At 38.2% G+C, this 26,362-nt stretch overlaps 1 protein-coding gene and 1 long non-coding RNA gene across 6 annotated transcripts in view; both read right to left on the reverse strand.

Annotated features, from left to right (window-relative positions):
- LOC138060842 (nipped-B-like protein) overlaps positions 1 to 5,143 on the reverse strand; it is a 153,874-nt gene extending 148,731 nt beyond the window's left edge. For 3 of the 5 annotated variants that reach the window (XM_068927022.1, XM_068927019.1, XM_068927020.1), the window contains exon 1: positions 4,828 to 5,143. The gene's annotated coding sequence lies outside the window, so the exon portion shown is untranslated. The remainder of the gene's footprint in view (positions 1 to 4,827) is intronic. The other 2 variants (XM_068927021.1, XM_068927023.1) reach the window with 2 other exon arrangements.
- Positions 5,144 to 11,502: 6,359 nt separating this feature from the next.
- Positions 11,503 to 16,399, reverse strand: LOC138064442 (uncharacterized). Its single transcript, XR_011137686.1, has 3 exons — positions 16,260 to 16,399; positions 14,686 to 14,769; positions 11,503 to 13,355 (listed from the first exon to the last, which is right to left on the reverse strand). It is a non-coding gene; the product is annotated as an uncharacterized lncRNA (long non-coding RNA).
- Positions 16,400 to 26,362: the final 9,963 nt, after the last annotated feature.

Here is a 26,362-nt window from a genome sequence, read left to right on the forward strand (position 1 = left end):
CAAACATATAAACTAGGTTATAACAGTATTACCAGTCAGCTGGCGTTTCCCATGCACTGCATGAAGCATTGAATTGGGGCCATGAGGATAACGGGGAATACAATAACGTAGTCAAATGTCCAGCATGTAGAGAAGGGGCCTGGATTATGTTTGCTTCTGCAATCTTAGTCTGCTGTTTCTTTATCTAAGTCCCTGACTTTGCAGCGTGGTGCTTTTTAACACTGTTCCAGTAAAATGCATTGCAGGTCTACACATACACACTGCTGCAAAAACCCAGTGTTTCATATCAAACCTTGATAATATTTTGAAAAAAATGAGAATATCTACCTTGACAAAGCATTTTGAGATCTCTAGTTGAAAAAACACACTTAGAAGCAACCGACACAAATACTAACAGCACTAAAAATAAGTTCTTCTAGATTTTTTTCTAAGACTAAGAGACTTTCACATGAGAAATACCTTTCAATATTCATGTTTCTTTTTCCTGAAGTTATTTGTGTAAACTAAGTAGTCACCTACAAGTACAGGATCAACAACTGCATTTCACTTGCTTGAAACTCCTTTTAGTTTCTACAAATAGTTGGGCCAAGATCATTTCTCCCCTCCCCTTCGCTAGAAGGATTTTCCATAGTGAACAGTGGGGACAGGAAGTAAGACACAAATCACAGGTCCTGCACAATCTCCTCAAACACATTTTCCTCACTCCTGGTGCAACAGATTTCAATAGAAAGCCCTTCTCCCCCATATGCTTTGGGGGGTTGGGATCATCTACTAAGAAGTATGCTTGCAACACTAAATAGGATAATGGCACAAATATAAATGAATGATATTAATAAGTTTTTAGAATACAAGCTCTTAATAACTGTAATTTCAAAAGGATTTCCTTTTTTTGATTATTAAAAAGGATCATTATTATACAGGGTTACTACCAATAATACGCAGGTATCACCAATTTCAAGCATTCCCCTGTAGGTATCTCCATGCAACTGAGTGTTCATTACTGCTGGTCATTCAAAATTAGAAATGGTACAGTTCAGGTTAGCTTCCAATAAAGGCACATGAAAAGCAAGACTGAAAATAAGCAGCATAACATTGAAATAGTCAATTCTTTCAGATGTTAAATATTTCTAATAACGTATTTTGTGAAAGTAACAGCTACTCTAACACTGGATGATCCATCTCACACTGCCCAGACACCAACTCTGAAGTTATCACGACTCATATTTTTCCAATTAAGTATGCCCATAATTGCTGTCAAAATGTTCGTGCATTGATAAATATTATATAGTCTTCCAGGATAATTTACAGAAAGCCATTTTTGCTGAATTTTTCTGAAGACTTATTCTTTTTTCTAGTTCTAGATACTCAGAATCTGAAGTAAAAATTTCTTCTTCTAGTTACTAACAGTTGTCCACTAACTTTACTTTGTGTACTGTTTATGAAGTCAATGCTAATATAAATTTAATATCATGACTTTGTAACTTTGTAACATAATACACACATTAAAAGTACCACATTTGCAGCTGAACACACAGAAAATTGCAATACGCAATTATTCTATCAAGCCTTGGCTCAAATCAATTCACACTTTCACTGTTTTTCACCTAGCATACTTCATAACATAGCTTGCTTATATTATAGAGGAATACCTAATTTAGGATTAAGGCTGCATTATTTTACCTACCAAGCAAACACAACCAAAAACATGGATCTAACCCAAAGAAATTACTCTCTATTGCCTTGAGTCCCAAACACATAGCGAGGGAGGGGGCACATGTATCCTTATGTAAAAGGGGGATCTGCAAACATTTACAGATGTTACAATTTTGCTTCTGTCCTCCTGTGTTACTCCTAGTTGTAAAACACTCTAAATTTAAACATTTCATATGTAACATAAAACATTTTATTTTAGTGGCATGCTTATATGGATCCTTATTTTAAAAAAGTATAAAATTAGCTTTAAAAGAAAGCAAAAGGTTTCAGAGAAAGACTTTTTGTGGGAATAACTTCAGGTAAAAATTGAGAGGAGAAAGAAAATTAAAAAAACATACACAGGAAACAAATGGCAAAGTATACCAGATAGTCAAAAGTGCAAAATAAAAGATAACACACAAAAAAAATTTTCCTTTTCTCTTCCAGTTAAAATAATTGTCACAACTAATGTCTCAAGTACTCAAGTATAACTAATGTCAAATGTTTAAAACATGGTTAAAACGACTACATCCTTCTTGAGCAGCTATCTGTTGGAACAAACAGAGGATGAGCATAAACTCTAACACCAGGGAAAAAAAGAAGTATGAAAAGTGAAATAGCCCTGCTCCCCCCAAACACACACACAAAATGTGCTGTAAAGGCAATCTAAAACAAAAGTAATTCCTCTCACAAACATTTCTACATTAAATATTTCTGTATGCTAAATATATTTTTCTGAGTTAAAGAAATTGACAACTACAGAAACTGTGATAATCCAGCTAATTTAGGATTAACCACATATAGCTCAGAAGAACAAAAACAAAAAATGCAAGATAAATCACAAATAGCCAACATCTTAAATTTCCCTCTATAAATATGCTTTTTTTCATACTAGAAAAGTACATGCTTTCTGATAAAGAGAGGAGGAAAAAAAAAAAAAAAAGCTGTAAACACAACCCTGGAGAGATAAACTTGACAGGAACTACATAACTACAGTAGCTCATTTCCTGCTCATATCTAGCATATTTAAAGTAAACCACCTTTAGATGAAAAATAAGCCAGAGAAGTTCACTACTGTTAGCTTAACAAACCCATTTTTGTTAAAACAAGAGTTGTTTTAAACAAACGACGAAAAAAGCGCTGGAGCTAGCGTCGCTTCCTGATGATGAAAACTACCCAAGTACTACAACTACTTCTGCACAGCCCTTTCTTTCCTGTAAACTAGAGTTACACTGGGCCCCTACGCATACTACGGACCAAAAGAAAACAGCAATTCAGCTACAGAGAGAGACAGAGACAGTTCGAGACGACTAGTGGCTCCCTCTGCAATTCATAAAGTTTAAAAATAAAAAGCTGCTTTTTCAAAGTGTAAATGGTTCCTCTGCACGCACGTAGGCCTGAGGCCCTGTTGCAAACAGTGTCTAACAGGACCAGGCAGCACAAAGACAGGAATGGGAGATTAGTGGGAGGGAGGGAGGCCGGGATTGGGGCTCAGCAGGATCTTCAGGCTTTTTAAAATTCAAACTGCTCCCTGACCAATACAAATCACGGACACGCTACTGACTACTACACGGATTTACAGCATTAAAAACACGCCTTCTACGTGACAGCTATATTAACTTCACCCTTTTAAACATGTATCAGGGCACTCCGAGGCAAGATAGCACAGTTTATAAGACTCTAAACAAAATACACCAGAAAGTTACTTTATTAGACACATTTACTACTTAATATTACAAGAGATCTGCCTGAATAACTAAAAAATCTACTTAGAAATAGATAAATTATGCAACGGTGATACTTTTTTGACATTTACAAATTTCCTTCCTATATGAAAGACAAAACTTCATATCACAAAATTTCCCTCATAACGTAATTTTAGTAGGAATATTTTTACTAGTTCAGAGCGTTTGTTTTAAAGCTACCTCCAATTTTAATACTATTCTCAACTCTGGCACATAGTAAATTCGAGATTTACCTCACTGTAAATTAGCTACCATTTATTTATAAAGACCTGACACTTAATCAACAGTCATTTACAAAACACATTTGACCTGTTAAAATGACACCTAATTACATATTCAAACATCATGGACACAAACAGCCAATAACAACCTCAGGATCTCAAAGTGATATGGCCTGACAAGAAAGGATGACACTTTTTAAACATTCCTCACTTTCCACTCAATTAAATTTTCGTTGGATTCTCAAGTGCTTAGGGTAAGAGCTCCTCTTCCCCTTGGCCCCTGAAATGTCATAAACGTCTCACTTTACCTATGTTCCCTTTCCCATTTTCTGTTTGTTAGGAAGCATAAAAAGAGTATTTCTTCTCAATTTACTACATATTCGTGTAACGTGCACATCACATAAACACCGAGGTTGTGTTGAATACCTGACACAATACGCTCGTCTGTCTATTTCCTGGGTCTGCAGGTGTCCGTGCTGTGTCAATCACCCCACAAGGGCTAGTTTTATGCTATAAATATACTAAGTGATTAACACGCTAATCAATCGCTACATTATTTGGAGATTAAACCTCTGCACATTACAAATCCATGTGCGTTAACTTTTGAACGTTCAGACTGGAGTTTGTTAGGAGGAGGAGATAACAGCGAAGATAACACATTTTTGTTCCTGGGTATTTACATTGTCTCTCTTTCCCGGTTCCTCCACTTACTCCTTCCCCAGTTCAGAGGGCTGTCTGCGCTGGGACCTTCCTTCCTTGCCCTAGCGAAGTTGTAAATATGGCAAAGGATCAGTGCACATTTGCAGCTAATTGTATTGTTTCCTCCTCCTCCTCCTGCTGCTCCTCTCCGGGTTGAGGCCTGTCACTGAGAAGCCGCTTCGCCTTTCTAATCCCCGAGCTGGAGTAAAGGCGCTGGCCGGCGGGCCTGCGCTCTCCACCGGGCCTGGGCCTCCCGGCAGCCCGGGAGGAACCCGTTTCCTCCACCAAACCCCAGCCAGCAGCCAAGGGGGCTGCGAAATAAACACCTCCGGCTGCCGCTGACTCCCCTCTACCCCGGCTAGCAGCTAATCCCCTCTGCTCCCGGCAGTGCTGGGCCGCCTGGGCTGGGAGGCCCGGCCCGCTGCTGGAGAGGGCAGGGAGGGGAAGGGGAGACAAGGAGGGGGGATTACCTGAGCAAATCGGCGTCTGAATCCAACGAGAATCCGAGAGAGGGGGGGAGAAATCCGCCCCCCTCCCTCCTCAGAGGAGCCGCCGCCGCCGCTGCTGGGCCGCCGCCGCCGCCGCGGAGCAGGAGGAGGAGGGGAGATAATATAACAACAATAATCCGGGCCGGGAGGGGGGCTGGCTCCTCTTCCGTCTCCTCCTCAGTGCAGCGAACATGTAGAGCCGGGGGGGTGAGCGGCCGAGACGAATCCCTTCCCCCTGAGCCCTGCTTCACAACATCAACACGGGCCGCGCCGCGCCGGGCCGGGCCGGGCCGGGCCGAACCGGTTCCGAGGCGCACGGCGAGCCGCGGGGGAGCAGGGGGGCGGCCGGGGGGCAGCGCTGCCAAGGGGCCGCCGCCGCCGCCGCTCCCTCCGTGTGCGCGAGGGCAGCAGGCCGGGGGAGGGGGCAGCTTGGGCACGGTGAGTCGGTACCGAGCGGGGGGGGGGGGAGGATAAGGGGAAGAGGAGGAGGAGGGGGACGGATCCTGTGTGTGTGTCTCTCTCGCTCCCTCTCAGAACAAAATGCCGACCGGAAGTGCAGCTGCAGGAATGACTCCCTCCACCGGCGCCAAACACCAACAGCCTCCCCCTTCCCTCCGCTGCTGCCTCCTCCTCGCTCGCTCGCTCGCTCGCTCGCTCAAACCAGCGCCGCTTCCGCTGCCGCCGCCGCCGCTGCGCCGCTCCCCGCCCAGCGCCGCCGCCGCCGCCGCCGGAGCGGCTCCCTCCGCCTCGCCTCGCCTCGGCCGGCCTGGGCTGGCGGCGGCGGGCGCCGCTGACGCTCCGCCGCGCGGCTCCCTCTCCCTTTCCCCACCCCTGCGGCCGCCTCCTGAGTTTCTCTTTTCTTTTCTTTTCCCCTCCTGACGAGACCGGAGCTTGCACTCAGGCCTGCGCGGAGACGAAGGCAGCTTGCGATTTGTGAAGACGTGACCGTTGAAAGGAGAAAAAACAAACAAACAAACAAACAAACCAAAACCCAGCCAAACAAAAAACAACCGCCTGGCGTTGTTGGGTTGCCCACCCCACCCCACCCCTCCGCCTAACGACGGTGGGGAGGAGGACTGCAAACGACTGCGAAACGCCACCTCGCAGCAGGCAGGCTTAAAGAGGAGCCCTAAAATGAACCCACGGAGGAGGCAGCCCCCCCCGCCCCAGCGGGCGAGATGTGGCAGACCTGGGACGCTTGCCGGAGTTCATTTTCTGGTCGCTAATGTCCGTCTCTGTGTGTTTTAAGAGGCCGTGGGGCAGGAACGGGAAGAGCCGCTGCTGAAAGCCTTGCTGGGGCCGGTGGTTGCCAGGTGGACGTGGACGTGGACGTGGACGTACCGACCGGGCTGCAGGGGCGACTGGAAGCCGCCTTGGGGGACGAGCACGGGGAGGACGCTGGTGTCCAGGTGAAGGGTTTCGCTGGAGGCTGAGGATCCCCCCAACCACCAGGTTTACTGGAAATATTTTAATCGTGGTCTGTGTAGCAGTGTTTGGAGAAGGGGACTGTCCTACTCTGAGAAGGTTTTTTCATTTTTCCCCTCTGTATGGGTCAAATTGCGAATAATCGTAGCACAGGATAATAGTGAAGAAACATTCGTATCTAATGAATTCACCGTGTCTTTTCATACTCATTTCTGTCGTTTTGCTCCTCGCTACTTGGACAAAAATCCTTTGATTTTGGTGGAAGCCTTGCTTATCTGTGGACTTCAAGATTTGACCACACAGTTGGGCACAGCTAGCTGTAAATATTCTGTAAGATATAAACACACCCTTTCAGCTCTGGATGGATATAATTTGCACAAAGGGACAACGTCTTACACTAAAGCACTTGAATCTTTCCAAGTCTTACGATCTCCAGAATATAGCTGTGTGTCTTTAACACAGACTTAAAATGCCTCTCTCAGGCTTAAAAAAAAACCTATTAAATTCATAATGTTGGATGAATCAAAGTTCATTTTACAAGTGGGTTTTTGTTTGAAAGTACAGAAACGAAGATGGCTATTGGAGAATACGGTAATTCAGTACTGGAAATACTAATATCCATTGGGTAAATGCTCATGTAAGTTTAATGGAGACAGAGTAAACTGCTCTGAAAGAAATGTATTACCTACTTTTGATGCAAGTTAGTATAAAAGGTCCCAATCCTACAATTGTTCATGCATTTATAAATGGATAATTTCAAATTGTAATAAAGGGAAATAATTGGTGTCTTAATTGAAGCACATTCATAAGTCTTTGTGCTTAACTTAATACACTGCAACTCCCTAAGACTACAAGAAGAACATTTATCATTTTATGAGGAGAATATTTATCTTGTAATGAACTTAAGTTTACTACATATGTAGAGTTTGCACACACGTATGTATGTGGACATACACACCTGTGAATTTAAAGGAGAATGTGATTGCAAAATGACAATTTGGGGCATTACTTCAAGCTATTTCTAGCTTATTATTAATAATTCATGTTGATGGGGTCTTTATGTGACTGCAGTAACTTATATAATAATTTTTTCAATATTGGTGATTGAATGTTGTTAACGTGTAAATACAACAACTTTCTTTTCCAAGTGCCAGATCTCTTCCATATCGAATATGGATAGATAGTACAAACGTCCTGGTAAGACACAACACCTATTTAACTATTCAATTTTAGTCAGAATTTTCCATTAAGAACGTGACTGGCCCTTTCTGATGCTTTTTAAATCCTATTTGACTATCGTAATCTGTAGAAATGGCTGTTTTGTCTGAGAACTGTTACGTTATCACCTGCACAAGAAAACAATGAACTAATTTGAGTTATTGGTTGTTTCAGAAGCAGTTGTTGTAACACATACGAGCGAATCAGGAATTACACTGTTTCCTTGAGTGAAATTAAATACTTATATATTGTTTATTCCATTATATTAATATAGTCTCTTTTACAAAGGAAAGTTAAAATTTGTCAATTACATTCAGACAAGTCTCTTTTTCAGAGCCCTGTAATCTTTTTGTCTTCAGAGGTCTACTCACAAGAACTCATTGCAGAAAGAAGGCTCACATATGTTCCTAAAAACATTTTAGTATGCACGGGTTCTTCTGATTATGTACGAGAAAGGAATAAAAACAAATCTTTCAAAACATTACAGGAAAACATATCAAAAGATACTTTAAACCTTATTTCTGTTTCAGGCCTTAGTCATGGGGTGGAGGTAGTCCTAATCTGTATGGGAGGAGCTATGCAGTCATACAGCCATGACTGTGGCACGTTAAGGAGTGTACACTGCACTAAACAAAGCTGCTGGCAGTGCAGAGGAGGGCAGAGCTCCCTGAATTCCTCTGATAAATTCACACCTATATAGTCCTGCAAATGAACTGCAAGTTTAAGGGTAAATTTTTTAAAGCTTAATCCTGCCCCCTTTCAAGTCAAGGGAAGAGACCCCAGAATGTCTCTTTTGCCCTAAACAAATGACTGAGCTGCCATAAATCTCAACTACTTGCACGCTGTTATTCTGCGACTCCCTTCTTGTTCTGCAGAGAACCAATAATTCAATATTTTTATGTGACTCTAATATATATTTCTCAAGCATATTTCACCAAAAATATTTTAAGTTGTGCAAACATGTACAACATCTTGCTGTTTACAACTATGTACCGAGATAAAAAGATTTCTATTTATAAAATAGAGGGTATGTGTGCATACACTGCTGAAATTCGTGAAGAGAGCTCTGCCCTCTTCATTCTGATGTGAACTTCTGTGACAGTTAGATGTAGTTACTCAGCTTCATAAATTATGGAAGTTAATCTTGGAGTAAAAAGTGCATCTGGTACCAATGTTTTCATAGGGGTTGCTGGTTGTCAGTTTTGAGAGACTGAATGAAGAATGTCTTGTACTTTTCCATTTTTGTTTCTTTAAGGGCTAGTATAACATACAGATTCCTGTCATTCTAATTTGTTAATGGTATGCACAAATATTTTTATGCTTACCTGTTACTAATTTATAGGTAATGCATATTTGTGGACAGAATTTTTAAATAAATGAGATGTCAGTAACATCAAAAAAGCATTAACAATATGTTTATTTTTTTATAATTAAAAGAAACTTTCCCCCAAAATGTTGGGAGCTCTTTGTATGAATGTAATGTACTACTATAATAATTAGCTAGCATCCTAAATTTAATTATTCAAATTATTGGGAATTTGGTATTAAGGCTGGATTACAACAGAGAGCAGGAAGAATGTAGTGATGAATGCTGTATGACAAGAATACAAATATAATATGTTCTTTGCATTGACTTTAGTTCACAGGAGCAAATAATAGCACCACATAATTAATTCACTGGGGAATACTCATCGTGAGAAGTAAATAATCTTAATGTCAGATGATGCCTTCAGTGGTACGGGTAAAATAAAAAGCCAAGGAAGCTTGCGGGTTGTGGAATAAAATATTTGTATAGCTACTTGCTGCAAGTTTACAACTTGATGGTGACCACAACTTTTTTTTTTTTCTGGTAAGCCAAATAAAGGTAATATTTTTCTTTTCTTTTTTTCGTATTCTAACTGTTCAGCATAATTTACCAACAAGAATCTTAGAAGACATGAAATAATACTATTCCATCTTTTAATTTTTTTCTAAGTTAAAAACTTGCACTAGCTCTACCATGTTAAGCATGTGCTCTTTTTCCTGTAAAGATATGGTATAAATTCTGTGGCAGATTTCTTTAAAAATGTATACTTATTTCTGCTGTGTGAGAACTGGCTTTTTATGATAGGAGGACAAAGCTTTAGTATTTTTTCACTTGAATAATACAGTCATCTCTTGATCACTCAAAGCTCTAGGGATTTTGGATGAAGTTAAAACATGGATCATGAAACATGTAATTTAGACTATTATTTATTTAGATATATTTGTATATACATATATATCAAAAAATAAAAATAGTCTTAATACACAGTATGTATCAGAAAAAGAGGTCAGTGATGGATTACTCTGCCAACTGCAAAGGATTCTTAGTTAACGTGACCAGACGGAATAGACATCAAGTTTATTTACCAAATGGTAAATCTGAGTGGGTTTCATAGGTCGCCTGTTCCAGTAACATTATAGTAGGGCCATATGAATAGACCTAACAACAGTTGTTTTTTGTAGGAAAAAGAAATGATCAATCATCATACATTGTCATTGAAAGAACTCTGAAATTCAGCAGAAGTGGCTCCTTAGGCTCTTTTCTGTAGATATGCTTCAACATAGTTGAACAACTTTGGAAAGGAAGCAGGTACCATTTCTGCTAGGAGTTCCTGCAAATTATCTTCCTTTTTTTTGTTTTGCTTTTGTTTTTGTTTTTTTTTAATTTGAGTGTTCTATGACTTTATCCTTCCAAAACTCCTGTCTTGGATAGGCACTGGGAAAGCAAGTTACTGTCATGTTTTCTAATAGAGATATAGAACTGCATGTCAGTTACATAACAAATCCTGTGCAATTTCAAATGAGAGCTGTGAGAGCCACTATGGATCGTTCTCAGACATAGGGATAAAAACATTATTCTGGGTGGGGGTTTTTTGTTTTTTGGGGTTTTTTTTACCCCTTAAAGCGTAAAGGTGAATCAATATAGCTTCATGGCCCAGCAAGTCAATGTGGACATTCATCTTCTGGCAAAGGACAGAAGTTAAAAATTGGCCAAAAAGACTTGTATTCAGTGCAAGCTGAAAGCCACAGTTGTAGGGATTAAAGAAATCCGAGAACATCATATCATGCTTAAAATGCCTTGCCACTCCCTTTTTAATAAACTTGCCAGTAAAAAGAAGATTCAAGACAGGGAGATGATTATCTTAATCATGTACGCTAAAAGAGCTTCTTGGGCTTAGGCCTTTAAAAACTGCTTCTCTGAAAGAAAGCAGAACTTTTCCATTCTTCAGATACTGAAGCGTTAACCATCTCAGCCAACAGAGTTTCAGTGGCTACATATAAACCAATAGGTTAAACATGCCTGGGACTCTTCTCTGGCACTGTGGCTGGTCACCACTGAATGTTTCAGGCCTGTATTATTAAACCCCTTTATTCTTCAAAACAGTATGGTCACGTGCATCTTACTGCCCATTGGGAATTGTTCCTGATTCACGCTAACTTCTAAACTGTGCCCAGGAATTGTTTGGGAGAGTACTAGCCCGTGCCAAGGTCCGTTCTAACACTTTCACAGACAAATTTTAAACAATTTCCAATGTCTGTGAATGTTTTGTGGTGGTTTAATTAACATTCTATTTTATAGACATACCTAATGCAGTCTCCTTGATGTGATGAGCTAAACTGAAGTTAAATAAGCGGGAACTATGGTACCCTACCTTAAGATAAGTCGCATTCATTTTTTCAATTAATTCTTCATTCAAGCAATCCATCACCTAGTATTCTAGTCAGAAACCTGACAGAAGAAAGTTTATTGGAATTTGGCTATGAAATTAGGTATTAGTCCATATGAAGACATTTAAGAGTCCTATACGGTGGCTAAAATAGCCTTGCCATACATGTCCCTTTTTCTCTTAGACATCCTGCGGCCCTTATGAAAAGGTGTTACACTGAGAAGAGGAACAGAAAATACATTGTAGAAAAAAATGAAATTAAAACTAGTAACTTTTGCACTCCTTTCAATTATGGCTGTTCAACACTAATATGTATTGACAATAACTTTTAAAATAAAATTTATTATTTTTAACCTGAAATGAAAAAGGTACAAGCATAAATAAAACACCGCTGGATATTCTCTCAATTCAGAGGAATATTCTTATAAATTAAAAAAAAAAATTGATTTGCTTCCCAGTAGGACCGCAGGGACAATGTCAGTCCATCTGCTCTCTCAGCACCTCTGAAGATGTGTGAGTGCTCCATTAGAGAGCCAGAAAGCAGTATTAACTTGTCACAGATTTAATTTCTCACAGACTTTCAATGTCATGCATTCTGAAGCACAAAGCTTTTAAGCCCCCCCCCCTTTTTTTCCTTTTGATAGGAACAGTAAATTGCCCAGAAGACTGAACTGTTGAGCTGGAGAAGCTTACCTGGACTTTTAGCGTACTGAAGTACAGCTAAATGTCTCTGCCTCAGTAGTACAACTGAGTGGCAGTAAAGGCTTAAAAATCAAGTCAAAATCATCTACTTACAAAAAATGGCCTTTTCTGTATCAAAATGTATTTAAATTCTAGTTTTCAATGTGCAAATTTCTGTATCTATGCTCCAATAGTTTTAAAATAGCTACATTATTTCCCTCAGGCTCCCTAAGCATAATTCATCTTTGAAGAGAAGAAAATCTTCGCGTAAGAGGTACATAGTTGAAGAAACAACAGGATAAGAATGTAACAATTTTCTTTACAGGTGAGTAAAAGTTGTTTACAAGTCTGAACTATAATATATTAGAGAGCTAGTGTGCACAGCATTGTTAATTTATGTTAATCATTTATAGTTTTGAGCTACTGCTGAACATTTTGTAAACTTGGCTATTATCTGTACTGTATTTCCAATAAAGATTGTAATCCAGTGTAAGTATTGTACTCATCTGAAAGCAGACAGAGCGACTGTTCTGAAGAGAGTGTATCTGTGCTTTTGCTTTTATGTTTTCCAAGCAGAGTTCAATACATTACAGTGGTCTGTTATCCATAGTACTATTGTTAGGTAAAACATAATACTGCTGATAGTCATAGCCAGAGCTCTTTAAGATAACTGTAAGTAGCGGTTAAACTTTCTGGAACAAGAGCATCCTCCTCCAGAACATGGGGGTACTTGTCTCCACACAAAACAAAGGCACATGTGGGTGGCACATGTTTCATTGGATATTATTTTGAAGATAGGCATGTGTGGGGAAAAAAAGATGTAAAATGCCATAGAAATAGATGCAGAGAACATACACGGGCTTGAGCAAACACTGGAGTATAGCTCTAAGAAAGATGGAGTACGAGAAACTCAGGATGACTGTCAGCTGAAAAGGACTTACAGACTTTTATCAGTGAAATCTTCTCTTGCTTTCAGAGGAAAAGAACATAGGCACAATCTTGGTAAATAGAGCGCATCAAACTATCTGATGCCGTCATAAATTTTTTCTATTAGAGACAATCCACTAGCTATTCATGTCCAAGCATATAATAATGCATTCCCAATTTTAGAGACAGTTACCTTCTAAATAGATCCATAAATCATAATAACCTTGTGGTATTCAAAATTTGAATTTTCCTGACAATCTTCACATCTCAGAGAGACAACCCCCTCCAGAGAGAGATACACGCCATAGAATGCTACTTATACTGTCATTTAGTAGACGTTTTCCTCAAGTTACTCTACTGCTTTTATACCTTCTGCAGTTCCATTGCTGTTTCCCTTCTTTTCCAGAGTAAAGTCTGACAATCTTGTGCTTCACTCCAGGCTACGTTAACGACTGCTCTCTTCTGGCCAAAGTGCTTGTTTTTCCTGTCTTTTCCTTGGGCAATGTTTCTCTTTTCTCTGCCATTAGATTCTGTTTTCCCAAATGTTTTGGAGTGTTTCCTTCTCACCTGCTCCAAAAGATAGAGGCAGCATATAAAAGCTCTTATTTGCTTTCTTTTTTATGCATTTTGAATCTTCTCACTGGCAAAAATACTTCAAAATCCACGTCTCTATCTGTTTCTTGTGAAGAATCCATTGACCTAAAAGAGAATTTCTCTATAACCAATGATCTTATTGGTTTTGTTTTTTCTGATAATCTTGTTTCCAGACAAGTCCAATGCCCACAGAGGCATTTATTAGAAGAATTTATTATGTCTTTAAATGGGACATGAATGTAAAATTTGCTTTGGTGGGTATGTCAATTTAATTCTCTTTTGCCCTGATGGAAGTTATACAGAAAAGGTATTTGTGTTTGAGTAACGTTTAGATAAGAGTGTCAGTTAAATAAGGGATAATCTGTTGGTAAAGAGATTAACTTTAAAATCAATGTTATAAAATTTATATTTAAAGCATAGTCATAGCATTAAAAGTACTTACATTAAAATACTAATTGTTTCTGAAAAATTGTGTACAGACTGAAGCACACTTGAAAATATGAAGACACAACGATTTTTCCATTTTTTCTGCAACTAGATTCAGAAACTATATTTAGACTGTAAAGTGCAAATGTTTCATTTATTTATTTAAAATGTAAATGTTGTGCTGTGTTTATGATTGTCTGTGAGGAACTTAGCATACTACTTATACTATGAAAACTTGCATGTTTCTACATAATCTTCAGAAATGCTGAAGGTGGCTATCCAGCCTAGGCGCCCTTTAAGTAGAGATGTACAGGCTACATATTTTAATGTTAACGTTATTCGAGTCTTCATTAAGAATACAGTTTAATGAACAATTTGTCATCTCAACAAATATTAATAGCTTTGGGGTTTTGATTTACAGTTCAAATCAATAAAGGTAAATGCAGCTTTTGCAGTCCATTTAATTTTTGAATCAGAACCATCAGGGTTTATTTTATGGTTAGCCACATGATATTCTTTTGGTTCCCTTATTTCCTAAAACTTTCTCATTAATATCAGCTAGAAACTGGAAAAATAAAAATGCTCAATATTCCTATATTGTTGACGATTAACTCAAAATTATAACACATTGTATATGAGGTGGTTCGTATCCATATTTTACCTCCAGTCTTTAAGACTTTGCTTCGTTATTGTGAACGCTCCGTGTTACATAGTACCGTAAAGTTAGTATAAAACTGTTGAACATTCAAGTTACATCAAACTGATTATCCTTAGCAGTTACTTGAATCTGTTTTTCCTTTTCACACTACCTTTAATAATCTTCCCTTTACAGCTCCATAAAAACAAAGATGTATATTTACATAAAGGTTTTTCTTACCAGGCCTCTACCAGCTTTGTCCTCCTTTAAAAGCAATTCAGAGATGTCTAATATCAGACTTCTTTATGGATGATGCCCTTATGCCTGAAATAGAAAATTTCTCATGTAATTTCAGGGAAGTTACAGACCTGTAATAAACTGGCTATAGTGCTATAACTACTTATCTAGCTAGCTATAGAATAATAGCTAATTCTTGGGTTAGCAGTATGTTTTCATCTGCAAAAAAACTGTAATTTTTTTAAGGACAAGTTCTTGCAACTGTGTAAGCAAACACAGTTCTTGCAAATGTGCCAAGCAAAAAGTTATGGTACTATTAATCTAATAGTTTTCCCCTAGCATGCACACTTCCCTTTGATTGCAAAAACACACTTCAGCCTTTTTCTTAATTAAATGCTATTTTTGGTTATGTGTTAATGTAGAGCTCAAGAAAGGTTCTGGATTGCTAGCTTAGTAGACTGAAGTCCTTATTTAGCCACAAAAACAAGTAAGAGTAGGAACAATGATTAATGGAAACTTCCTTGTGCTGTTGTGGTGTGCCCCAGAGGGACCATTTTTAAGGTTGGAATGTAGTTCAATCTCTTATTTCTTTTTAGTATGTGGCCTTTCTATATGTTCAGTGTTAATCACAGTATTACTGCTTATACTAGTCAGCAGGTACAGAAGAAAATGGGCAAGCAAGAGGTGTTCTAACTACCCCGTAGAATAAAATATGAGGTAAACAAACTGGCCTTCCCAAAGATGATTCCCTTCCTATCCACCTCATTTTACTCTCCAAATTTGTTTATTCTGTGTGGTTTTAGTTTAAGATTTCAGAATTTCTCAAAGGAAGTGGGTTTGGCATTTTCTAGTTGCTTGGGAAGCATCACACATGCCTATGATTCTACAGAAGTATTTTTAGTATGATAACAAGCTCTGTCATGTTTATCACTAATAAAATAGCTACTCTTTGCCAGCTACTTCCATGAACATTTTAAGTGGCCTCAGCTGCCTTTCTTTCTATGTGCAGATCAAAGGACCCAGTTCCTCATTTTCTTGAAATTTTTATTATGGCCTCTACATCAAAAACTCCACAGTGTAAGCACTTAGTAGCAAAAAGCAGCATTTCAATATTTGTATACCCTGAAACTTCAAACTGATCCTAAAGAATACAATAAATATTTCTAAAACACTCCAAAACTAATATTAGAGTAAGCAGATGTCTGGAGAAGCGTTTAGGTGCCTCAACATGTTCTTGAGATTTGCAGGTGATAGGTCAAAGTCACTCAACCCTCCCGCTCTCAAACGCTTCTCCTGGTGTCTAGTCATGTTGTTTGCATTTACATACTCAGGAGGCCTCTGATTACCCCAACTAACTCTGTCAGTGAGCAGCTGGATGCTTTTCACTGTGTACCTCAGCTTAAATTATTATTTGCCCTAAGGAAAGCAAGAACTCTTGACTGAAATGGCACCTTGGGCTGTCCCCTGAGGTGGCCGCTACCAGCCCTTTTGTCACCTAAACCTCATCTCCTGCCATGGCCTCCACGCCCCTCCTTTCTTCTCCCCTCCCAGTCCCATTCGGGTAAAGGAAGCCTGACTGTTACAAGGAGCTTCCGTGCCAGTGAGGAGGGAAACGTGGGTGATAGTGGGCGTAGAAATCGAAGTGGATGGAGAAGCCCTCAAAGCACCCAGCCGGCCCCACGCAGGCTGGTCGCCGGTCCACGCCGCGCCTCCTTCCGCCCAGCCGGCTGCGACACTGACCCATCTGCCGAGTGGGACCGGCCCACGCAGGAGCAAGGGAAGAGGCGCCCGCCGGATTTTTACCTCAGCTTCACCACTTTGAATTCACTGTTCTCCTCCTCGTGCTTCATAGTGACTATTTCGCTCTCTCCTTTTGAAATGTTGTTACGAATTTTATAGCAAAGCATTAATAACGTGCACAAGGTGTTCCCTCCCTCCCCCCCCCCGATAATGGAACATTCCGCTGTGTTCCTCAGCGCCAACGCTCAACTTTTAACCCCTTTTCTGCCAACCTCCAACCTGCTGTAGGAGGTTATTACTGGTATGGAGGCTATTACTGGTTATGGTTATGGTTATTACTGGTTAGGTCCTGTCATGCTTGAACACCACAGACAGGTCTCCCTTATAAGAGCCCTCGCATATGGGCACGTGAAATGGGGCAAACGGCCGTTGACTCTCAAGTTGAACGGGGGGGTTGGAAGGCCGTCAGGTAAAGCCATCCGATGCGTTTTCCTCCTATAAAATCTTTCAGAGCTCTTACCATGTCTTTCAGCCCCTTCAGTTATTTTAAAGCGTGGTAGAGATCTGTGGCAGTGGTTAAATATTGCATGGTTTGTTTGTTTGTTTATTTTAAGTGTAGACCTTGCACATCATCTACTTGCCGTTCGCAAGTCAGCAGTCTTCTCTTTTGCTGTAAGTGGACTTTGCTGTCGGTCAAGGAGAGGACTTGCTCTTCCAGTGGGGAAAAGCCGTATCTTCAGTGGGTTAAATCACCTTCCAAAATTACAAACGAATTTGTAGTAAACATGCTTACACTTTAAAATAATGTACAGTGAGGGGTCATTTAGATCAAATTTCTGGTTCTTCAGCTATTCCTCCATTTCTCTATTCCTACTTCCCCTCAACTTTAATCCCTCAAAAACCTCAAATTATCCTAAATAATACACCTAAGAAAAACCTATTGACTTCTCTGTTCTCTGCCTCTTCGGTCTCATGGCTGTATTGAATGCTAGAAACCACTTTTTCCTTCATGAAATTGCCTCTCCTCCTGGATTCAAAACACTGTCCCTCTCTGGAGTTTTTCCTGACCTCACTGGCTGCAATTAAACACTTTTCTTTCAGTATTTTCCTTTTCTGACATCTTTGCTGGAACAGGGTTCCAAAAGTGTGGTTTCTTTTTTTGTTATCTTTTATTCTCTGATTCCCACACCATACTGTTCTGAACCATACTGAACTGTGCAGTTCACATTTTTTAGGAAGAGAGAGAGACATATCGCTTAAGGTAAATGCAGGAGAAAATTGTTATTTTACTCCAAGTTGTTTACATTTAGTAGTAGGGAACGTGTGGAAAGAGTTCTGGTAGAAGTTCATGTCTGCTGGATTATTGCACGGCAAGTTTCTTCCACAGGCCTTAAAGGTTACTGTATGAATGCATGTAGGAATTGCAGTTCTTAGACCGCTTAAGGCCAAGTAAGGTGAGTTACTTGTACTAGTGTCCAACAATTCATAAATACTGATATCACATTTCCTATAGCAAACTAGGCATTAGAATATTTAAATTTATTACAGCTGTATGACTTCTTGTCTGAAAAATGTTTCGCACATTTGGTTTATATTTCAACATTAGCCCTAGTTTTCTAATCTAGAAAGAACACATGGTTTACAACTGCAACCACAACCCTTAGAGTAAAAAGAGAAGGAAATCATTGTGCAAAATAACAACAATACATTGCAAGATTTTGTTTAATACAATGCATATGAGAAATGTCTGCTGCTTTTGCTTAGAGAACTTGTGCAACTTAAAAAAGGAGGGTAAGCAAGGGTACTGTATTCACTCTGTGAATTTTGTTGTTTCCTTCTTCAGTCAAACACAGAGCTTTCCTTTTCATATGAAGAAGCAGTGTGAACTTGTGAAGTTGTGGTTGATTCTCTGACTTCTCGATCTCTTCTTCAGTTAATCTCCAGAGAGGTCCTCTTTTCTCTTGCACTGCAGCCCCACAGATGTCTATGGTTTTTGGGGGTGTTTTTGCTTAAAATCCTCTATTTGTTTTTCTTCCTTCAGAAAAAGTAAAAGGAGATAATGTAAAACCTTTGTTTCTCCTCTGGCTTCCGTCGTCTTCTTTTCAGAACAGCCATAAGCCTTTCCTTGTAGAAGGCACCTTGGCCTTCTCTTTGATGTTTAAGGCTGTCCATACCAATGTTTTTTTACACTGCCTTAAACTGAATGTTTCTCATGGCACCTGTCAACATCTATCCAGTTCCCATGTCAAGAAATTCAATATTAGGACTATATTTTTTTAAAAAATGTATTTAAGTATGGAAACATATAGCCAAGTCACAAAAAATCCTTGAGTCTGTAATGACACATGAAAAGAGAAATAACACCCTTTAATAATTTAACTCTAGTTTGGAAGCAAATACAACTAAAATACCCGAGGCATAGTACTTTTTTTTTTTTTGAGTAATTACCATGTCCCTTTAAAGTTCTTTGCTCTGCAAATACCAATAAATCTTTTCAATCTTACCCTACTCGATATGAATTTTGTCTTAGAACCCATTTCTCCCTTGCAACTTTGATAGGATACTGGTCTAAGGATAGGATAGGATTACTGGTCTAAGATGGAAAAAGGGAAAGATGTGTTAGCAATCTTCCTGTATTCTTTGAGTTTTTGCCCAAAACCATGTTTTTCCAAATTCTCTTCTTCTTGTCCTTATTTCAGGGATTGAGAAAATTGTGTCCAGTTGTTTTATTTCCCTAAAATAATCATGCCAGTTTTGTGGCTTGTTAATTTATAAGAAACGTATTTATAGTGAACATTTACTCTCAGTATCAGCTAGGCAGCAGTGTCTAATTTTTAACCTGTAAGCATGGAATTTATGGCATTCAAAATATTCTGATTATTTCTTTCTGAAGTGGTAAAAGGCTAAGAAAGGTGATGTATCCAGAGCTCTGTTGGGCTGGGGCTTTTTGAACATTTCTGATCAATGTTCAGTCTTACATCAGAGAGTTAATTGTTCTTTAGAATTCAGATAAAGCAGGTAATTTGAAATCTGTCAATTAGGGCATTCATTCAAGAACCACCTTCTATACTAATGAAGTTCACATTCATTATATGCACGTCTGTGGTAAGTAACCGGAACTGGCTGTATTCCTAGGTGCTCTTCCTAAGTGCAGAATCAATAGAACAAAATCACTCTGCCTGCTGGTACCTGCCCATTTCACAGTCCTTGAGCACTTCCTGTTTCCTCCCCGCTAGATGGAGGCATAGGAAAAGCTCCAGGTTCCCTATTTGAAGGACAACAGGTTAATCCCCTACGGGCTGGCAAAAGGCAATACGTTCTCACTGTTGTATGGTCTCTTAGACATAACTGGGCGGTTAAAAGTGCTTTTCAAGCAGTACTCTTTTGTATGAAGCACAGTCTCTGATAAGATTAGAAAGAAGGATGAACTTCCTCAAGAGAGAGGAGATAGTTGAATGATTAACATTTAAATATTTGTGGTGATAATGCATACTAATGTGCAACACTTACTAGGGTGCTGTAGGATGAAGATATGTTTTAGAAAATTGACATTCTGAAATGCATCGATTGTAATCTTTTGTCTAACTCAAAAAGAATGACCTAGTTCAGCATATCTATCAATACATACGGTATGAATGAGTATGTCAAAGACCTTAGTTATTTTAGAGAGAGCAGTATCTGGAACTGCTCGTCATGCAGGGATTTAGATATGTCAAGGCAGCAGCAGAAACTGCAGCTCTGGATATATTTAGAAGAAAGGCATTTGTGAGAAAAAATGTACAGGGTATAAACATTAGGCAAGTGGATGTTACAGAACTGTGTGATCATATGGAAAGTAGCTGGTTACAATTCGAAGTCTCACACTTTATTTTCACATGTGAAACTTCAGTTTCTTTAACATAAACAGCCAAAAATCACTTTCACTTTAGCAGTCTTATAAATGTGGGCTGCATACAGGAGATTTACTCCACAGTTTCTACTCCCCAGTAATCCTCCTGCCTCTTTCTCTGATCTTCTGCATGTTATCTTAGCGCTTATTCTCAAGGTGTGATTCTTCTAAAAAGGCTGTGGGTTATCTGAGGTGCAGACTACCCCATGAAAATATGGCATATGGTATATAGGAGCATTGCATAATAAAGTTATTTGGAAAAGCTTGTTTTTGGGGCCAGAAGATCAGTCATGCATCTAAACAGATCATGTAAATAGAGAAGAAATCTCTAAATGCTGGCTGAAATTCAGAACTTATCATAGTCAAGGAGCACTTTTGCCATTGCTATCTCTGAGGCAAGGGTATCATTCATAATATTTTCTGAAAAAATAAATCTGTGAGAAATTTTAGAAGTCACTGGAAATAACGTTTTGAGATGCTACTGTGTAGTGCAGCCTCTCTGAAATAGGGAGACAAGAATTATTCCTGCTTTGCCTTGCTCTGATTGAAAAAGAAGTCTAAATCCAGTCAACCAAACAATGGGGACATTAATTTGCATGGCTGTCTCATAAGGTCTCATGAACAGCTAATATTTATGCTGTGATATTTGTGGTTATATAATATTTATAATAATTTTTGTGACAATTACATGCTAAATCTATTAACTAGTTTGAGGTTTAAACATGAAAAAATGAATATTTTAATAACTAAACACTAGATAAATCTGAATTCAATGTGCTATACAACTTTAAAAATTAATAATGGAGGGAAAACTAAAATTAATTATATGCCACAAAGTTAGTGGTTTTGTAGTATTGCAACCACTTACAACTAGGTTATCTCAAAGACTTTTGTTTAGATAGAAGAATAAACTTCTGTAACATCTTAGCTTTCATTGTCTTGGCTGCAGAAAAGTTTAAAACCCCTGAAAATGTTTCACAGTAAGTTTTACAGCATACTATTATCTTAAAATCTGAGGGTCTTACCATTCCAGAATTAGGTATACTAGCACAAAATTTTTGCTGTTATAATTAATTTTTTCTGTACATAATAACACTTTTTATCCATTACTCTAAACCAGATTTTAAAAGGTTGGTTAGTTATTAATAAATCTAAGTTTTTACGGAGGCTAAATCAATTGCTCAGAGTGGATAACTAATCAAGGAGTAGATTCACTGCCTATACTGAAAAATTTAAGTTGAGCTTTGCAGTTTTCCCTGTCAGCGTCCAGTTTTATTTTCTGAAATATTAGCAATTGTTGAAAACATCCTGGTAAAAAGATGTAGTTATTAGAAATAGGCAGGAAGTGAGACTTTTTGGGAAAGAAGAGATTTGCCCGTATGGATTATATTGTTATGAGTACGGTTATTGACCTCAGATAACCAACATATCCTATCTATTCATCTTACCAGCTTAGACCTTCCTTTTGACTTCACTGAGAAGTACCTTGATGTTGCCCTTCATCCCATACTACCTCATCTCTTACTCCATACTGCCTCGTCTCTTACGCTTGTCAAAATGCCCTCTTCACAACATTGATAATTATTATCTCATCTTTACAGGCTAAATTATTATCTCATCTTTACAGGCACATCTTCACAGGGAAATATGTAAGCATTTTTCTACATTGGTATAGCCCTGAGCAGGACCAGATGATATGGCGATGGCATCTACCTCCTGCCTACACTGTGCAGTACCTACTATCAGAAACAGCAGTAGAGCTGCGTTACTGGAAGGGAAAAAAAAAACCCTGCAGACATTTCCTTAAGTCTGTGGCATATATCTGCTGGAATTTCTACCGATTATTTCATTTCCCCTCTTACCGTGATTGGTACAAGTGGTCAGACATCAGCTACTGCAGAATGGTCCCGTCCACCTTCTTACTCTGGAAACTTATATATTTGTAGCGCATTTTTCTACTGCTTTACTTGGTTCCCACAGTCATTTCTGTTTCTAATCCAAAATTGCTGTCTTAATTTTTAAAATGTTCCATAGTGTTAGAGAGGGAAACTTTTCAAGAGGCAGCTGGATACCCTAGATTTTAGATACACATGGAATTAACATTCCACATTCTCAATACTGAAATAAATGATTTTTGGAACCACAATTTTAGACTTCAAATTTCCAAATTTGAAGCAGAGTTAATATAGGAAAGAAACATGGTGAATTATGACAGCAGGAAAGTTGACAGAGTGGTAAAGCAACAGCATTACAAAAGTAATCAAAGTAGCAAAGATGTGTGTAATTATGTGTGTCAGCCACTACCAGATTTGGATTTGTGCCAGGAGTTCTCTAGCATTTGAAAATATGTTCAGTTTAATGTAAGAAAGGGTACAGGAGTAGTCTATAGGAATGAGGGAGAGTTAGGGTCTGGGAATACCTTTTGTAATAGAAAAATTAAGAGCTGAGGTATACTTAAAGTGGTCCAAAAGATTTGTGATACCTGATTTCCCTCTAAAAAGCCACGCTCACGCTTTACCCCATGCCGTATTTGTCCATATGTCTATTATTTATGTATTTTAGCATTGTTTCTACCAATTTGTCTGGCATAAACATCAGACTCTCTAAGCTGCGGTTCCATCTGTACTGGGCAAATTTTTAACAATAGTAATTTTATCTGATGATGATTATCTTGTGATATGGAAATTATGACAGTTTTACTTACAAGATGAGCAAAGAAAAATAATTTAGAGTTTTAACTCAAAGCAGGTAACATCATTTCAATTAAGCTAATGAAAATAATGGCTTTGTACAAAATTTTCAAGAAATGAACTGGGAAACATGCCTTTGTCAAATTGCAGTAAGCAAGGTTGTTCATCAACACAATGTTTAAAAGTTGTAGTTATGTATCGTAACAGGTGGAAATACTGACATTTAACACTAATAACTAGCTTATACTCTTCCTTAATGTGACTTAAGTCCTAATTTTAAAGATTTTAAAGTCACAAAATACTGTGAGTATTCTGTTTTGCATCTAGCTGATTATTTGCCTGAATGAACAATTGCCCTATCATATTTCTCTCATAAACAGATTCAGTACGTACCAATTTTTGAAAAAAATTCATAGCAGTTCTTGATAATTTATTGATAATACAAGGTCTTCAGTGATAAATATGCACATATTTCTGTATTTCCATTTTGAGCCAAATCATCAATTTCCTACTGTTGTGGGGCAGCGTTGACATAAGAAAATTGTCTTTTCCACTAAAAAAAGAAGAAATGGATTGGGCTGCAGTTAAAGGTGTCTGCAAAATAACTACGTCATAGCCTCTCTGCGATACTGCTGAACTGGCCGCTGAGGAAAGGGCATCCCTTGTTTCAGACCCGATCATTGTTGCCTGTTGTACAGCGTTACTTTACGTAAGGCTTGGAATTTTCCTCCCAGCAGCATTTTGTATTGGGCAATTTCAAATATCTGGGAGCTATATAATATCAGATTTCTAGTTAGAAACATTCAGCTTCCTAAATGAGAGCCACATTCGTGCCACAGTGATTCACTTGTGTCCAGTTTTCAGCCCCTTTACCTGCCTTCCAGTCCTTTCACGTTAACTTCCTCTCTGTCCTTTCATCGCTTCTTGCTGCTGTTGGCGTTGTCAACTTCTCTTCCTTCACTCCTGGTATCCTGGAACACTCCTTCATCTCTTCTATCTCAGTTAATTTCCAGCTTTCTAGGCTGAAATATTGAATCTGTCTTCTAATCCTCATCCTGGATCGTTAAAAAAAATCTAGTGAATTGGTACAGAAGAGCATGTACATATTGTTGTTTGTAACTGTTACTTGTTAGTACGGAACGCCAACAATCTTTACTAACAGACACGAAAGTGAGAAAACAACCTCCTCACCCAGAATAGTCTACAGTTTAGATAAACAGGCAAGGGAAGATGGATCAAATGAAGGAGAACACAAAAGTAGAAGAACTGAGCAGTTCAGTTAATGTCTTATTTTGTCTGTAGCCTGTTTTTGTTTGGAAGTTTAAAAATGCAAAGTATTTTGTTTTCTATTACTAGTTTGTGAGCCTTTCATTGTGAGGAGATCTGACATCTGTGGGCCTTTAAGGCTGAATCAAGATATTAAAGAGGAAAAAAAGCCGTTTGTGTTTCTTTTGGAGAATTTAAAAGTTTTTTGTAGCAAAAGAAAAGTAAATGCGTTTAGCTAGCTATTATTTTTAATTTGGAGGAGTTACTTATTGATGTTAGGAATACTGTGCCAGACAAATCTTATTTCTACAGACTCCATTATATATGGAATATATGGAATATGGAGTATGGAATATGGAATATATAGGGAATATACTTCTTTGAAAATTATTTTGTTACATTTTAGTACCTACTAGGGACAGTGTGATTCCCTTCTAGTCTGATGAACAAAACAGCTTGTTAAAAATGATAAAATACTGCTTTAATTTGTATTTCACTGGCTAAGTGCATATCCTGCTAAGGAATCGTACGGATTGAAAGTGGATGTTCAATGAAATTTCTTGCTCATACTTCTGCAATCTTTTCATTTTCCTGAGCTGCCTTGGGAGTCTTAGTATGTATTGCTCCAAACATAACATATGCGCTGTACAATTGTTATCAAATCACATTGTCTATCTCAGAAAAGGTATGGAAATGATTCGTTAAGCAAGACAAAAATAACCACATCAATTTTTTTTAATAAAATCCAAATTAAAGTGCACGTTCCACAAAAGATATATCTAATTTATATTAGTAAGTTAAATATCTTACTATAACAGTAATTAAAGGAACTCTCGTTAAGAAACGGTGGGCTTAAAACTTTTTCTTGTTAGGCTAGAAATGATCTTAAGGAAAATTAAATGCAAGCGTAAGGATACTTTCAAAATTGTACCAGACGGTCTGTTAATTGATGCAGATATATTTCAGAATTACAGGTTTATAAAACAGCCTCAAATGTATTTTTTTCTAAGGTAATAACACCATAGTAATATAAATATATTTTCACAGCGGGATATGTGTTTGGTAATAGACTAACAATGGCATTTCCATAGCTTGACATCTGGCATTACAGAGTTATTCAAAGAATTTGCATCTAAAATTTGCCTTCTAAAAAATTCTATGACCCTTAATATTAATAAAAGCGTTTCTATGGATGACTTGTCTTAGAGTTTGCCAGGTTTAAAAAACATGCTAACATTTTGCACTGTTTGGAGACCTAAACAATAAAGCCTCTGTTTGTGCAACAAAAACAAATGTAGCAGATAATATCTAAGTATAGAGATTAATTAAATTCAAAATGTAAACTCAGACTGGGACAGAGTTTATATTTTATTTACAAACCGCCACATTGAATAATTTCCCTTACTAAGGTATACTTATGCAAAAAGTATTAAAATAAAGAGCAGAAGCTAAAGTCTTATTACCTAATCAAGACTATGATCTATCTGTTTGGCCTAACAGCCGCACTTCATTGGATAAGTCTCATGATTAAAATAAGAGTATAGAATGGTAAACTTTATTAAGAAGGACAGAAAGAAGAAGAGGACTAAGATATTACCCTATATATCAAGGCATGCATCCTTGCTCTGAGAGGCAGAATGTATCAGGAGATAAACCTGGTTAAGTTCTTAGGGATGATAAAAGGGAAAAATAACAAAGGTGCTTTCATGGGTGGTCAAATACAGACCATCAATCAAAGAATATTAGGTAGACGAGATTATTTTTCAGACTCAGCTGAACCTTTATAGTATTACAGCATATGGCAGGGTACAAGGTCTGAACAAGTTCTTGGAACATTTTAGCCAAATTTTTGATTCAGACAGTAAGAAAGAAAATAGGGTGGGGTGCATCTGACAGATTGATATCATAGGTATAGAGTTGCGTGAGAATTTGAAGATGAAAAGCAATACCGGTGAGTGTAATCCTGAAATAATAGAATTCATGATTCCTAGGAAGAGATTAATAAAAGAATTAGTAAATAAAATGCTGTTGGGAAGGATATCCTGAATATGCATCAAAAGTGACATGCTGCTATCCAAAGATCAAGCACAATATC

This window comes from Struthio camelus, chromosome Z (assembly GCF_040807025.1).
Source record: "Struthio camelus isolate bStrCam1 chromosome Z, bStrCam1.hap1, whole genome shotgun sequence".
In the NCBI taxonomy this organism is placed as follows: domain Eukaryota; kingdom Metazoa; phylum Chordata; class Aves; order Struthioniformes; family Struthionidae; genus Struthio; species Struthio camelus.